Raw genomic sequence first — 18,039 nt, forward strand, 5'->3', positions numbered from 1 at the left:
AGATAAAAAAATATTACAATCTAGTATACTTCAAACTAACTTTTATAGAAAGACAGTTGTCTTTCACCTGCTCAAGGATCATAAAAACACGCTTAATTGATCTGTGCATGTTGCACACTTCATACAAAATGTCTTTACATTGCATGTAACATACATTATAACAGAATGGAAGTTCAGGAGGGCAGCCCTGACAGAAGTCATCCTCAGAGATGCTGAAATGCTGAGACCCGCTTTTCCAACTCCCTGATTCAGCCTACCTAAACTGCATTGAAACAGTTTCCTCTAAAGACTTGCTTCCATGACAAATTTAGAACTGCTAGCTTACTTGATTCATGTAGCAGGAATGGTGGGGCTGCCTCTATGTAAACATTGGAAGCCCTGTAGCTGCAAAAGCATCTCCTGCAGGAGGACCTGTTGAGGACCCCTCTGCCCCATGCTTGGGGGCCAAAATGTCGGGGACCGCTCTATCAATGTTGAAACCCGCACTGCCAAAAGGCTTGGGGGCTAAATTGTTTGAGCTCATACTGCCTCAAGCTGCTCCAGTCCTTGTGTCGGGGTTCAGCAAGAGAGAGAGAGTAAGGATGGACATGAAGAATGAAGACCAGACAGAGTGTGATTCAGTCCCGTTTATTCTTCAGTCTCTCTTCTTCTCTCCAAGTCCCTAGTTCCTAGTACCGAGTCTCAAGTCCTGGGCTTCAGCACCAAGTTTCAAGTCCTAATACTAGTTCTAAGTTGCTAGTCTCTTTCCCAGTTCCAAGTTACCTGCCTCAAGTCTCAAGTCTCAAGTCTCAAGTCTCAAGTCTCAAGTCTCAAGTACTTTTCCAAGTACAACTGTCTAATTCAAGTTTCCTGTCTCGAGTACTCTTCTGTCTGCCACTCACCTTTTATATGTCTCACTTCTAAGCCACGCCTTTAAGTCACACCTTTAAGTCTCACACACCCAAGGGAAAATCCTGGGTATCTAAAACAAGACATTATCAAAGTGTGCTCAGCTGTTGTAGGCTATTGTAAACAAGTCTCTTGTCAGGGTATATGGCTCAAGATGGCTGCAAGGATGATATCCGCCTTCTGTCAGCTCCCCACAAGGACCTAATTGAGGACTGCCTCAGAGACCAAGGATGGCTAGTTAAAATAATGGCAGCCAATCAGGAACTGCTGTTTAGAATACTGTCTTGGGACCAATGGGGACATGGGTGAAGGGTATTAAAGGAGCTTGCAGCAGTGCTCAGATGAGCTTGCTGTGGCCTTTCTCACCTGCTCCTGGAGTCTCTGTCATTTACTCTGAGCTAACTCATTCCCAACCCCCAATACCAGGTAGGGTCTGGCAAGGAGCTGTCAAAGGCACAGGGATCCAGCCTTTTAGACAGTTCCAATTGGGATCTCATTGAAGCCTGCACTTCTCAACATACAGAGACTGGACAACAAATGCTACAGCTAGCTATTTGTGATTGTTTTTTTTTTTCCTTATTTATGTGTTTTTTTTAAATTCTGAATTATTTTTAATTGGTTATTTTATTTACTTACATTTCAAATGTTATCCCCCTTCCCAGTTTCCCCTCCACAAACCCATATCCTCTCCTCCTTCCCCTGCCTCTATGAGGGTGCTTCCCACCCACCCATTCCTGCCTCAGTGCCAGCATTCCCCTGGGCTGGGTCATTGAGCCTTCACAGAACCAAGGGTCTGCCCTGTCACTGATGTCAGACAAAGCAATCCTCTGCTAGATGTGTAGCTGGAACCATAGGATCTTTGGTTGGTGGTTTAGCTAGCTATCTTAAGACTAATCATTTTTCTAATTTTCTAGGGTCCCCCAAAAGAAATTATTTGCCCTAAATCAGTAGGAAGCAATTATAAAAAGTCTGTCATCCTAGTCCCTTAAATTGGGGCAGATAGTTTTAATAATTTTATGAATTATAGGTATGTTGTCATTATGGTTTTAGATAGGGGGAAACAAAGTAGGGAGCTTAGACTAGGCAATTTCTATCTTTTCTAGGTAAGAAAAAGAGGATATAGAAATGTAAGAAATTAAAGAAATAGGGGTAGATTTATTGAATCTACTCTTAAAACAAAAGTATTTTATAGCCATAGTGTTATATTAGTACAGAATTTTACATATTGATACTGGTTTAAGGTGTTCATTGGTATAAATCTATGTAGATTGAGACAAAATTTAAGATTAATTATTATTACAAAATAATATATGTATGTTTTAACTCAGGCATTGTACCTATGCACTCATTTAAAAGTACATTTAATCTCAGTTCTTTTAATAGGTGCTACTTCAAACTGTTTAGAATAATTAAGTAATGCAAGATAATAATCAGATCGCCAAACTCATGGCCATATTAGATTCTCATTTAGTTAATTACAATAAAATGTTTTCACGGTTATTCAAATAGTAAATATCTACAAGTAATCAAAGTTTTACAATTAAGTTATGCTATACAGATAGAAGGACTTTAAAAGCATCAAAGATCCACAAAATATATCATTAAGTTTATTTCATTATTAAAAGATTTTATGACTACAAAATGGGTCTGCTCTTGACAGTACCCCCATGTTCAAAGAAGGTGATGAGTATCAATACCTCTATGTGGAATTGAGTTGATTGTGGTAAACTAGCCACTGAGCAAGAAAGGCCTAACTTTATCTGCAGCCAAAATGCTGTCCAAAAAAAAAAAAAAAAAAGACAAACAGATGCAAGATAGTTGACTTCTAAGCTGTGCTTCACTTAGGGTCTGTCAGAAGGGCCAGAAGGCTGAACATAGATTCTCCAACATTATGATGAATATTGAGGACTGTCCAGCTGGTGAGTACCTCTGTCATTTCTATGATTTTTTTTTTTTGAAACTGGATGCATACATTTCCTACATTCATTCCTTCTCAAATGTCTGATGAAGTTGAAGACCAGTTGGTTATAGTCACAATTAAAATCTTAAGTTGCTTAGCATTAAAGATGATGATCTATATTTTAAAAGATGATTTTAGGATGGTAATATAAGTAAAAAATCAAAGATGATTTAGGTACAGAATTGTAAACTTATTTAGTTATGTTAGATAATACAATACTTTATCTAAATTGCCAAATATAATGGACTGGACACTATAAGTGTGTGGGAGAACCTTCCCCTAGTGAATAAAGATTTCAAAGCACCAATCACTGGGTGAGTAGATGGGACTTCCAGATCAGGAAGAAGAAGAGAGGAGGCAGGAGAAAGGAACTTCTTTTTGGACTACAGACAACATGGAGCCACAATGTAGGCAGCAGGAAGCTGTTGGACTGGAGGAGTTTTAACATTGATGAGTTACAAAATTAGGATGCTAGGTTTGGAGCCCAGTGATTATGTTACCTGTTGATTCTGAAATGAGATTGTGTGCTGTTTTCTTTCATGCGACTCAACTGGGTTCAAGAGAAAGGTATGGTGGCAGAGAGTAGGCTTGTGAAAAGTGCACCCCAGCTAGCTGTGAAAATTCAGGAGTGTTGATTGGGTTTGGCAGGTTTGGTGGCAGCCAGCCTTGGGGAGGAGAGAGCTGTTTGGGGCTCTGGAGAGGCAGAGCCAGCCTTGGTGAGACAGGCTTTGGCTAACAGGGAAAAAATGCTGTCTCTGCCTGTCTGCCTGGCTGGAAACAGACCGAGGCCACCAGCCCGTGCCTAGACAGGGATAGTGTGGGATGCTTTTTTAATATTTCATGCAACATAATGTATATCATACCTTATAATTTTCATAATTGTTATGATTGCATTCAATTTATATCTGAGGGAAAAAAGGAGACTTTTATTGGACCAAAAAGGAGAATTGTTGAGGTTTTGTCTTTTGCTGTGTACTATAATGCTAAGTGCAGGCTTCCAAGATCTGGTAGCCCCAGCAACTAGAGATTCTTCACATAGACCCAAGTGATGCTATATGACCTTGCCCCCAAATTATGTCTAATTGGTAATAAAGATTACAACAACCAGGATTTGGAGCTCCTGGGCTTGAAGAGTCAGAGAAGATCTACGATAGGGAAAGAAAGGTGAAGGAAGAGAGAGAAGCCACCATGGGTTAGGTGAGCCATGAAAATGTGACCCTGAGGGCTGGCCAATTGGAGTTAAGAGCAGTCTAGATGAAACACAGTAAGTAATAAGTCAGGGTTATCTATAGGAAAGTAGATATCTGCTCAGCTCTCATGCTGTTTAAGGCTTATTGTAAATAATCAAATTTGTGTGTGTCTTTTATCTAGGAACTGAATGACCTGGATCAATTAAAGAATGAACGAATGGATGAATGAATGAATGATGTTTTCTCCCTCTTTGGAAGATTTCTCTCCAGTGACAGTTTCTATTAAAACAAGTTGCAATAGACTAAGAATCCCCTCTAAGCTGACCTATGGACTTCTTTGAAGAGACAACACACGGAAACCAACAATGAGCAAATGTTACATAAAAGTGAAACTCTATCTTACTACCTCCTGGAATTTGTGCTGGCAATCAATCCAGTACCTACATGAACAGCCCATGTAGGTACTGGACAGCAAGCATGCTGGAAACCAGACTTAGAGAAAGACAGCACAGTCTATAACACCAGTGTGGGTAGGCAACTAGTAATTTCTGCAATAATCAGCACCAAATAGCCAAGACTTGAGTTGATAACATACACTTCCACATTGTTGTTCATCACCAAAGGAAGTCAGGACTAGAACTTAAGCAAGTCAAGAAGCAGGAGCTGATGCAGAGGCTATGGAGGGGTGTTACTTACTTGCTTGCTTTCCCTGGCTCGTTCAGCTTGCATTCTTATAGAACCCAAGACTACCAGCCCAGGGATAGCACCACTCACAATGGGCCCTCCTACTCTTGATCACTAATAGAGAAAATGCCCTACAGCTGGCTCTCACAGAGGCGTTTCCTCAACTGAAGCTCCTTTCTCTATGATGACTCCAGACTGTGTCAACTTGACACACAAAACCAGCCAGTACAACATTTGATTCTGTCTTCTCTTGACATGCTGCCACAGCCCATGCCAGTAGCCTACTGTCAGGCTATTTTCTAAGCCATCACTTTCTTGTCCTATTAAGTTTTTCTGTGGTTTCTTCTTTTGAATCTCTACCAGAACATATGTGATAGTTGCAGACTCTTTGTTGCAGCAAGATGTCAATATCCTTCAGTAGATCACTGGCTGATGTTTATTTTCATAGGTGGACAGATTTATATGAGTTAATTTCCAAGTCTCCTTGCATATATTATAATGCCACAAAGAAAACAAGGGCTTAAAATAATTCCACTGCAACCTGTCATGATAAGAAAGCATTTGCTACTGCATATTTTGTGCACCCACAATGTGTTTGTCTGTGTGTCTCCTCAATGCAATGGCTTCAGAAACACAATTAATTGGATTAATGATTATAAAAGACATTGAAATCAGGAGATTATGTTTTTGATGACCATATTTCAAATTTCACCTCCACTGAATTACTTCCAATAAATGTCAGGTTATTTTTCACAAGACTGCTTTAGTAAGAAAATTCTGTAGCACACTGTTTTCATGAGATTAGTATGACTTACTTAAAAATAAATATTAGTTCACATCATTTCTAGCAAACCTTTACTTATTTTATATTCAAGTATTTCCCATAAAGGTGTTCATGAACCAAATCATTTAAGGCACTCTCAAGTGAGTATTCTGTGTGAAGAGCCTCAGATCCAGGGTGTTCTTTACCTAGTTCAAACTTTGAAAACTAAATTCTTGTCATCTGGGAAAGAACATTCATTTTTATTGTCTCCTTTCTTTGTCCCCCACTGTGACAGCTCAGCTTGTTTTCCTCAGATGGAGGAGGAGATGATAATAGAAATAATAAGCCACACCATGTTTGCAGATGCAGCATCTGTTAAATGCCCTCCAGTTCCTCTGCAGCTCCAGCAGGAGGGGAATGTATACATAAGTCATAACGCTCCCATACCCATGTTGTTAATACTTGCAAATCTACTAACTTATAAAGGTTAGAGTATGAGCACTTGGTTCTTTTTCCCATCACGATTGATTTTCTACATATAAAAAACATGACTGATTTTCTACATGTGAAAAAAAAAATGTGAATTAAGAGCCTTTACTATTTGCACTTTCCTGTCAGCTTCCACCCAAACAGGTCGCTGTTTCACGGAATTGATTTAAACTCAAGTTGTTTGGTGTGTTAAGGTTAAAAAGGCAATTGAGAAAGAGACATTTCTGTGACAATAGCTTGGAGTAAGTGTGGAGATGAACTTGGAATATTTCTGTTGCTGCATAAACATATGTTTTGAGGAAATTTCAGCCAAAGTTCTTGCAGAGGATCATCAATAATGGGTATCTCTCTGGGTGGGTCTGAGAGATACAAGGACAGTCACTCCGAAAGAGGCCAGTGGTGGCTCTTCATTAAGACAGTTGTCCCATAGAAAAAGAGCTCACTCATGTCTATTTTCACCATTATTCAAAACAATGATTACCTAATGGTTAATAATGGCTTCAGTCATGGTTAATAAATGGTTAACCAGAAAAATGAACTAAAACAACTCACATTTTGTCCTCAGTTCCAATTATATATTTTAAGTTACTATTTTAATATACTTTGACGCTGTGATGAGAATGTTTTTAAGAATTAAGGCTATACTCTGGTTCTGTATGTTTGTACTGACAGATGTTACCTTAGTTTTATTGTACAAATGTTTTAGGACACCATCCCATGCAGAGAGCCATCAGCGTCATATCTGTGCTTTGTACTCACACTGGCAGACAGTGGGCTTTACTCTGAAGATTTTGTGAGTCCTAGAAAACTCTGGATCCTAAACTGAAACTGGAGTCACAGTAACAGCCCAGCCTTAGGTTCATTGGCTGGAAGAGTTTGCCACCATTCGTGATTTGGAAATAATTAGGTTTCCCAAGCTTGTGAGAAATAACACACACAGGTTGAAAAAGCTTAAAGTTATCATCCACTAATACTTTGGTGGGCCTTGCTCAAGCTTACAGTTGCCCTCACTGTTTTTTGATTGCTGGCCTGTGTCTTCTTACTCTCGTTCTTTGTATGCTTCATAAGAAGACACATTATGTTGGAACTTTGAACACACAGATTTGTCTCTTTGTACCTGGGGCCATTTACATCACTTTTGTGCTGTTTTCAGAACTAATGTGTGAAATGTTGTCCTTCAACTTGTCTGTCTCATGACCTTGGCTATATGACCTAACTAGAAATAGCCTAATGAAGGTAAAGCACAAGACTTACTTCTGGTTTAGTAATTCAGAAAGCACCGTAAGAGAATAAGGTCCAATTTACCAAAATGCTTATGTTTCAGTGGTCTAGTTTGATTAGAGCATTGTGGACAGTCACAGTACCTCAGTATAAATACATTTAACACCACTGAACTGAAATTGATTAAGGCAGTAATTTCTATTGTTACATTAACTACAAATAAAAACAAAATGTGATCTGGCAAGCTAGCTCAGCAGATAAAAATGCTTGCCCACTAAGGCTGACAACCTAGGTTCAGTCTCTGAGATACACACATTAGAAGAGAACAATCTCTCTCAAGTTACCTTCCAACGTGTGCTGGGGTATCTCACTGCACAACACCTAAATACCAACCCAACCCCCCCCCCATGCACACAACAAGTGTAATAAAAAGTTTTAAAAAATAAGAAAATAAATCTAAATCATTGGGACGCTGTGATATAACTCCTGAATATATACCTTCCTCCACGCATGCAAATATTCATGTGAGCGTATCAAACCCAGCTCTCTTTTGAGCCCCCTCCTATTCATTAATTTTGAACATCATCTCCAACTTCCATTTCCAGTCTGCTTCAGGTGTGTTTCTTCACTGTCATATCCAGGTTGCTAACCAGTCTGGGCCGAACTACTTTTTATCTAGTTCACCTAAGAATCTCTGCTTCTTTAGAAGTTTGCTCCTGCTTTGTGTGAAGTAGCTGGGTTATTGATGAGAGGGGAAAAGAAGTAAGGAAGAGAACCATGCAGAAGGCAGACTTAATAAACTGCCCAGAGTTTCTTCTTTACAGGCTCTGCCTTCCCACCACCACCACCCCCCAGGCTTATCCAAAGAAAGAAGCCTCATTAAAAAGTTTACATTTTCCTACAGAGTTTAAAGTGCCCTGGGAAACTCAGCTCTGTGTTTCTAACCTAAAGAGGATAAAAGAGAAATAAACACAAAGGAACACTGGCCTACACCACTGACTTTCTTCCTTAACTCTGGCTTTTTTTTCACTTGGTACTGTTTCTGTTTTATGATCACACATTCTATATGAGTCCATTTAAAATCCATCATTTAAGTTCATCCCAACACAATCCTAGGACACACTGCCTTTAACTCACTGTTAAGGTAATAAACATGTACTCAAGTCTCTTAGTTGAATTCAATGGTGAAGGAAGGGCCAGGCAGAGAATATTCACCTGTCCTTTAACTTTTTATCTCCTATTTTTCTTCAGCTAAGACAAAACAACACAGGCTGCTTTCGTGTTTGTTTAATGTTTCCCAGAATGTGCAAGAACTCCAGTTCCTCAGATTTGATCATTACAGCCTTAGTGACTAGGCTAGAAAGAATAGTGTTCTGCAGCCAAGTAGAGAAAAGCATTGGGCTTTTGTTGGGTTCAAGTAACTCTCCCCTTACAAGCATAGTTAATTATGAACATTCAGGAGAGATGCTCTTGTAACTTCAGTGTTATCATCACCTTACAAGTCTCTCTTCTAGTACTCTCAAAGGAGGGACACATGATTGACATATTCAGATTCTTCATCTCAAGGACAGGGAAGGCTGAAGAATGAGGTCCTATAACACATCAGACCTCGTGTGTAATCTGACCGTAATGATGAAAGAACACATTTTAGTCTTGGGCAGCTGAACAAAATCAATGTGCCTTCTGTGTTACAACCCAGCCCAACATCTGTGTAGCCGTTTAGTCTGAAGCATGGTTTGCTCTTAAAAATTCAAACAGAAAGCTCACAGTTTCCCTAATAGAGAGTATGTGATAATGAACATTGGAAAACTGCAATTTAATGTGAAATTCTACTTAACAGTCATGAAATTGGCACAAACTGAAGATAAACATTTCAGTCAGGCAGGGAAATAGGAAAACAGGACCTTTAAATACTGGTGCATCCACGTTAGTGAGGGTTTGGTTATGACTATAAAGTAGGCACCATGCTTCTCTACTGCTCAGAATCACTCCTCAAAAAAGCCATCTAGCAAAAATCCTACCTTATGTGCCCTGCATTCACTGCCTATGGAAATATATGCAAAATCTTTCCCATAGTGCTTCAAGGGGAGAAAACCCTGGAGCTTGGGAATCAATGAATAGAGACACTAACTGTGCTATTTCTAGTTTTCATATGTACAGGTCTGAGTAATGGATGGAAAATTGTATGTATAATAACACAAAAAATTCAGCATTTTCTTTAACACTTTTAACCCAGATCCTTTGGATTTAGACATGACACTACGATGAATTTGTTTTAAGAAAGATTTAGTATTTGCAAAGCTCTACCAAAATTCAGTAGTGCTCATCACTGACTATTAGTTTAGTTATTTCAATGGACACAATGAAATTATATGTACACAGCACACAAAAACACACACACATATACATGGGTTTGTGTACAGAGCTCCACATATGTACACACTTGTGTCCAATCACTTTCAAAGAGAATATACTTCACATTGTGATTTAAATACTTTCTCATGAGGCTCATGATGAGATTTGGTTTTTATTGTGGCACAGTTGGTACTTGGGATCTTTAAAGGGTGGCTAGATTAGTAGGTGAGAGGAGAGCCATTCCTATAGGTGTGGGCTGGTTATGAAGACAGTGTGTTCTAATGAAATAAGGTTGCTCCAACTGTTTCATCTCTTCCTTACTGTCTTCTTTTTCTTCTACCATGAGATCTTCACCAGAAGTGGAGCAGATACTCGTGCTTAGACTTTCCTGCCTTTCAAAATCTTCAGCTGACTCCTTCTGTTGTTCTCATTATAATATATCCAGTGTCATATTTTTTCATAGAAACAAAATAATCCAAGATACTTGATAATATTAAAATTACATTTTTAAAAAATAAATGATGATGGATTCTGTTTGTCAAATTGACAAGCTCTAGAATCACCCAGGGTAGAAACCTCTTAGCATGGAAAGATTTTCTAAAGTACATTAACCCTGGTGAGAAGACCCTCCCTGCATGTGGGGGGCACCATTGAATGGGCTGGAGATCCAAATGTCAGAAAGTCCTTCTTAACATGAACAATCATTTCTCTCTGGATAATAAAATCGCAGTGTGACCAGTGACCTCAAGCACCTGCCACTATGCCTGTTTCTTTCTGCTGTGATAAAGGAGTTTATTTGGCCTTAGTGGTCAAGGTTGCAGCCCACTTTGATACCAAGGAAGCCAGGGAAGTAGATGAAAGAAGAGTGAGGTAGTTATCCACATTACAACCACTGTCAGAAAGAGAAGAGGATAGATGCTCAAGTTCAGCTAGTTTCCTGCTTGCTATGCAGTCTAAAGACTCAAATCCATCCTCATGCCTCCATTTGTTCTCATGGAAAAGTGACTTCCTTCAGTACTTATAGTAAGATGCAAACCCCTTACAGATGGATAACCTTCACATCCTCCTGTCAGTCACACCCAGCCTTTATCGAGCCCATAAACTTTTACCTTAATCTCTCCTTACACTTTCATATAGAGGTTCTGCCTTCAATTCCACCATCCCAAAGAAGACAGTAATGTTTTCACCTATGCTTAAATGAACCCATCCTTCTCAAACAGGCTAACTATAAGCTAATTTTTAATGTGTTTAAGGTATTTTAGCATTTTGTATACTGTTGTGGTATTTGTGTGTGTGTGTGTGTGTGTGTGTGTGTGTGTGTGTATGTGTCTCTGTGTCTCTGTGTGTTGGGGTAGAAGCTATGTTCTTTCCAGCCTACTACGTAGAGTGGAGGCAGTATAAACATGTTTTTCATGAATTTCTTTCTGTTATAAGCAGTTTGGTTCCTATGGGGGAAGGTATAATGTAGAATCATGATAAATGAAATAGAAATTGAAAAGCAAAATGAAAATAATTTGCAGTTTAACCCTAAGTTTAGTTGTGTCTGTAATGATTGACACTGGATTCAATCACTAGCTTTCAGAGTCTCAAACTTTCATGGTCATTTGCAGTTAGCAAAGAATGTGACATAAGCTTACTAGTTGAATGTGTCAAAATAATCTGCAACTAAAAATATTGTTGACAGGAACATCTTCATTACTTTACACACACACACACAAAAGGGAAAACAAAGAATGTGTAATCTTGATTATAGTCCACAAAAGGGCCAAATGTAAGCTTATTTAAACTTTCATTCTAATTTCATTGGCTCACTAACTACCATTTAGCTTCCTTGGTCATAAATTCAATTTTCTTATCAGAGCCAAAATGAAACACCCTGGAGTGTCTGGATAAACAAATTAATGTGAGGTCTAAGGAAACTGATAATAATTACCACTAGCTTACAAGCTAATGCTGGTCTTCTGTCTGGCTCCCATTTCCGATCACATATTTTTCTCTTAAAAGAGGAGCCTTGTGTAATTTGTTTTGTTATACTCCACACCGCACTTCATGGAGAACTGAAGCTAAGCACTCAGAGGTCAATAAGATGCTTGAGAAGCCAACACTCTGCATCTCAGTTCTACTTGTTTAAATAAAACTTCCTTTTGTTTTTTGTTTGTTTGTTTGTTTGTTTTCTGAGTCTAATTTCCAGTGCTTCACTGTGGACATGTTAAAAAATGGCCATAAACAGACCCATAAATTTATATTTTCTACTTTTTCTGTAGACACCACAAATAGTGATGAACACCAAGGTTAAAGTTTTTATTACTTGAGGGATTGTATAGGGAACATAGCTTGACATATTTGCTGACCTTTACCTACTTTCTGTGGCCAAGATGACATGGTTGGGTTCTGGTTGATACTCCGTGAAGAGAATATTTTTTTCTCCTAGGGAAATTCCCACTTTCTAAATGATACAGGCGCCTATGTCAAGGCACCTCCAAGAATCCTTTCCTTTTGTTTTCAGTTGAAATATTAGGTGCAAGCTGAGTCATGCTCAGAAACATGCCAGTCTATCTTTTAGTCTCCATGACGTTAAAGTGAATATGATTCACTATCAACAAACCTTTATATGAATATAGACTTATAGACAGAATGCTCCTGTTTTCTTTGTCCCAGGAGGGCACTGCTCTGCTCAGTTACATTATGTTATCAAGAGTCATGCAGATGAACCTAGTGGCTACTAGTAGTTTATATCACCATTCAGCCACGTCTTTTCCTGTTTCCATTCCTGGATGTGTGGGACACTCAGAACTTATACAAGAAGTAAGGGTGGCATATTATGTATATTTCCCCTCTGTAAAATCTGTATTTGAAAATTTATCGAGAGTTATGCCTCATTAACAAATGTGTCTACTTCTGGTTTTCTAATCAGAGGTTTGCCTGTTGATTTGTTCATTATTCTTGGGCCCTTTGCCAACTCTTTCAAATTGCAATCAGTTGATATTGGTTTTAAGTGACTGTCTCCATCCTTTGGGGGATCCAGATTTCTATCCATTTTCAATTTATCTTAGCATGCCCTTACTCCACCAATTGTATATTTCTATGCCTTTTTTTTGAGCTTATAAAATAACTACACAGATCCCTCATATTATATGAGAAAATGTCTAATACATGAATGTATCTATCTTTCTGTTATTATTATTCTCATTGATCCCAAATACCACTTTTTGGATATTTTTATATTGGTATAAATTATGTTGATCTCATTTTTTGTCATCAAAAATATTCTTGTTTTAAAAATATATCACTTTCTGACACACCACCATGAATCCAAGAATATTTTCATACACAGCTAAGCATATAGCTTAATAGCATATTACTCATTATTCTAGAGGTCCTACATATCATTCTCAGCCAAGTATTATGAATAAATAAATTAATTAATAAACACAATTAGCATGACAATACTTTAGATCTTTCTGGGCTGCAAATTTTGTTTCAAATTATTGTTACTTATTTGTACTATTCCCAAGGATTCATAAGTCCTACTTATGTGTTCTTTAACCCTAAAGATTTATTATATGTTTTGGATATGTGTTTGTAAAATTGACTTGAGTTCAATATTAAATGCAATAATGTATATACAACTTTTAAACGTAAGAGAACTTGTCAATTCCATTAAATGTTTACACCTAAAACATACCATAGGGTCACAGCCGGTGAAACACAATAGAGTGAGTTCAGTGAAAAGTAGCAGCTGCAGCAGATTAGGTGGTATGTTTTAAAAATCAGTCCAGATGTGAGTTTTTTCTAAGCAAGTTCACAGAAATGATATAATGGGGTGTGTTTTCTTTGAAAGGGTCTACATAATCATTTTCTAGGAAGTATAGTTATCTATACCAATGTTTTTATATGAAGAAAATAAGTTTGCAGTTTTAAAGACAACTGTGAAATAAAACTGTTTTACCACCAAAAAAAGAAAGGGAGGGAGAAAGAAAGAAAGAAAGAAAGAAAGAAAGAAAGAAAGAAAGAAAGAAAAAGAAAAGTAGCTACATAAAGGAATATAAAAAGAGTTAAACAGAAAGACTTTGAATACACCAAGGACAACTTGGGTCTTAATGTACAAGGGTGTGGAGGAGTAAACAAAGGAGTGGCCAGACAAAGCGGTGAGAACTGATGGTCAGGGACAGAAATGATGGAGTTTTTCCTAGGAGGAAGTGTTGGAGCAAAAAGGTTGGCATGTGGCTTCTTGGCCATAGTACTTTTGCTGTGTTAAATACTCTTTATTCTCAGCTGCCATACAACTGTTCTATTAATCTTTTCTCAAGGAATATTTTAAAATTAGATTTAGAATAATTTTCTCTTCTCTTGGAAAAGTCTTCCATGTATCTTCTCCCTAGAGAATTCAACAAGTGCTAGAAAACTGGCAAGAACCCAGAATATAAAGCTGCCGGGCTCTTTAGCAATCAAGATAGTTTAGCACTTTAATCTGTCACCAAGATGTTGGTTAACTTTGTGTTGTCAAAAAAAATCTTTGTTTCCTGTCGTATATCAGCAATGACTAAACACTTTTAGAATATTCATACTGCTATCAGTTTGTACAAACATTTTGAAATTCTAACGTTGTCACTACATTAAGGAAACCTTGTCTGTCTTAGCTGATTACATTAATGAAAAACAGCCAAAGATTGAGAAATGTGGATAATATTACATTTTGAATATGTTTTACCATTCTAATTTGTAGGGAAAGTGACATCTTAATATCAGTATATGTAGCTCAATTTGCATCTGCTCAAACTTAACCCCAAAATACAACTTAGTATTCTCCTAAATTAAAGAATAGTTTGTGAGAGTGGAAGAGTTTTAGGGAAAATGGGGAATTCCAAGATTAAAGAGAGTAAGAGAAAACATATGATGTGAAAGAAACCATGGACCACTGGTTGGACAAATGGACCAATGAGCAAAGGTGAGAAAGGGGGATGGATCTAGAATAACAGGAGCAATAAAGCAAAGTATGAATGAAGAAGCTATAACAAACCTCATGACTTTATATGCTATCAGTGTGGGGTGGTGTACATGGTGTATTCCTACAGTGTGTGTACGTGTACACACAAGTCATATGCATGTATGTAAAGGTCAGTTTGGGGTACTTGTCTCAATGGGTCTGCAGGTTTAATTTTAGAATCATTAACCTTGAAGCTCATTAACTTGGCTAAGCTTCCTGGCCAATGAACTTCAATGATCCTCTTGTCTCCAACCCTCTTTTCCTAAAGGTTGGGGGCAGAGGAATGTGATGCAATGTCATGCTTATTCCATGGGTTCTGAGGATCTGTACTCAGGTCCTTATGCTTGTATAGTAGACACTTTGTGCACTGAGCTATTTTCCCAAACAAGAATGTTATTTTTAAGACATTAACTAAAAATTGCTTTTAGAATAAGAAAATAGTTAATGGCTCTTAAAGTGATATTTAAATTAACATCTGTGATGCTTGGTGTTGATTAACCAGAAGAGGGTAATAGTTCTCTTGGAGCTGCATTTACAGACCATTTGAGCAGCCCTATATTGGTGCTGGGAACAAACCTATGTCCTCTGTAAGACCAGTATATATTCTGTGCCGATAAACTCTCTCTCCTATCATCTTCTGATTGCATAGTAATAGCAAAGACTATTCTTGGCTGTCAAGTTGACTACATTTGGAATTAACTAAAACCCAAGTGGTTGGGTAAACCCGTGAGGGATTTTTTTTCTTAATAAAAGTATTTTAAGCAGAAAGGCCTAATTTTAATAAATGTACATATGTATGTACATATATAAATTTCACCTCCCATACTCAATGCACTTGCTTACATAGTAGGATTCTAAATATTATATATGGAGATATATATATATATATATATATATATATATATATATATATATATATCTTCTAGCAATTGAAAACGAGGATGCTATTTTTATCTTCAGTGGGTTCCCCCACTATTAGTGCCTTAATAAACCATAGGGCCAGATGTCTGGGAACCAGGGACAGCTCTTCTACCCTAGCAGTCACTGAAATGATTCAAATTTTCCAGTCCTAAGACGATTACCCATGCTTCATCCATATTCTTCCACAAAAGTCACAATGAAGATTCTTGCCATTATTTGTACCACTGTCTTCACTTTCACTGCACAGTTCTTACCCTGAGTGTAGCCATTTCCTGACACTCTTTGTCCAGTCTCCCTCCCAATTTTCTTCATGCCTTTTTGATTTCTCTTCATGAGTGCAAGTTCTATCAACAATAATAATACCAAAATGTTATCAAAAGCTGAATCTCCTCACATAAACATGACATTCTTGCCCTGCATATGTCCTAGTACAGCAACAGAGAAGGATGAACATGATGCTAAAGAGAAGTAAATAATATTCATGGCTGTTAAACTTTGAAATGTGAAGTTCTATTTGATTCATCAGCTACTGATGTGTGTGTGTGAGTGTGTGTGTGTGTGTGTGAGAGAGAGAGAGAGAGAGAGAGAGAGAGGAGAGAAAGAGAGAGAAGAGAGAGAGGGAGATGGAGAGAGAAGAGAGAGAGGGGAGAGAGAGGGAGGGACAGACAGAGAGAGGGAGGGAGGGAGGGAGACAGGAGGAGAGAGAGGGAGAAAGGGAGAGAAAGAGAGGGAGAGGGGGAGAGAGAGGGAGAGAGAGAGTAAGTTAGTTAGTTAGTTAGTTAGTTAGTTAGTTAGCTAGTTCGTGACTGGGTATTGGTAAAAGTTTCATACATGCTAGGCAAGCATTTATGAACTGAGATTGAGAGGGGGAGCTCACTGGGGTGAAATATACTATAAACCTGCTAGACTAATAAAAAACCCTGTGATTATAGAAAACAGATGTATATTGCAGATTCAGAGCCAAATTATCCTGGACTCTCTTTAGTCATACATTGCCTACTATGCTGTTTGAACTCACTTTCTTGTGACTTTCAGGCAACACTGAGGGATTTATCTAATAAATCTCTAACTTCCACCAACCCAAGGCTAAGAATACCATCAATTAACATGAAAGACATGAACCTTGACTGTAATGTGCATATGTGTTCTGTTTCCAATAATGTATCTGGACACCCACACACACACCCACACACATACCCACACACACAGTATTATATTATTATATTGAGGTGAGTGTGCCTCTTCCCTTAAAATGGAGCTGATACAAAGATGAATTTCTGTCATCTGCTGTTGTACTCAGTCTGAAAAAAATCACTGTTAGGGAACGAAAGGACTGAAAACATTCTTTTAGCTCCCAGTCTAAGATACTGGCTACACACACCAAGTGTTTTAGGCTCAGATAGCTGTAAATTGAAAGGAAAAACAAAAAAAGCAAGTAAAACGAGGAGCAGGAAAGCATCAGCCTTCTGAATTACACACGAGGATCCCCTCTGGAAGCCCCCTCTCTGCTGTCACCCCAAAACAGAGAAAGCCTAGAAAATGCAGAAGGAGCCTATTAAGCCAAGAGTGTCTCATTACCCATTGGCATCACATGAACAGAAACCCTCTGGCTCCATCAACAGTTTCTTAAAGAAAGCAACAGGGCTTACAAACTTGACTGGCACAGAGGATCCCACAGAGCCTGGGATTCAACCAAAGTCACGAGTGTCCCCCCCTCCCCCCCACCGAGCCGGTTCCTCAAGGTGCTTCAGAGTCAAGTGAAGTCTACGGAAAAGTGTCACTGTTCCCACATGAAATGAAGAGGACGTGACTCATCAACCATCGTTAAAGAAGCAGGAAGTTAGTTTTCATGAACACATAACAATTTGTAACCTGAAAATTACACTTGGCCACGTCTCATCCTGCTAAGTAGGTTAGGTGAAGAAACTTCTTGATTTTGAAATATTGTCTCTGCACTTCATCACTGGCCAGGTTGACCCACTAGTGTAATTGAGACTGACGGGAACCAACAGTTTCAGAGACAGTCTATCCTGGGAGATAGACTGTCTGGAGTGGTATGTCACTTAGCTTCCTGCTTCACAAGTTGACTTTTTCATCCCTTTGTCTCAGTTACTTCAAACACAAAATGGGAAGAAAAATTATTTTAACAGTATACACCAATTTATATTGTAACCTAGCAAGCTTAATGGAATTAATAATTTCTTCTGCTTATATAAAATTTGTAAAAATGGGAGATTGAGGGTACAGCTGAGTGATGGCTCCTGTTTCCAGTAGGTGCAGGCTCTGCCTTCAATTGCTACTGCCACACACACACACACACAAAACCAAAGCAAAATGACAAACAACAACAACAAAAATACCTACAAGCAAAATTAGATTTGTTTGTGTTTTGTGGAAATAAACATTGTACTGAATAACTTTATCTTTCATGAAGAAATGGCTAACTTATTTTCATGATTTTACATACATACCCACACATTATGTAAATTATGCAAATGATTTATGAAATTATGTAGCAAATATTTAAATATATAACAATCAATATGATGATTGCAAATCTTACAGTAAATTTAAAGATCAT

This window comes from Arvicanthis niloticus, chromosome 14 (genome assembly GCF_011762505.2).
Source record: "Arvicanthis niloticus isolate mArvNil1 chromosome 14, mArvNil1.pat.X, whole genome shotgun sequence".
Lineage (NCBI taxonomy): Eukaryota > Metazoa > Chordata > Mammalia > Rodentia > Muridae > Arvicanthis > Arvicanthis niloticus.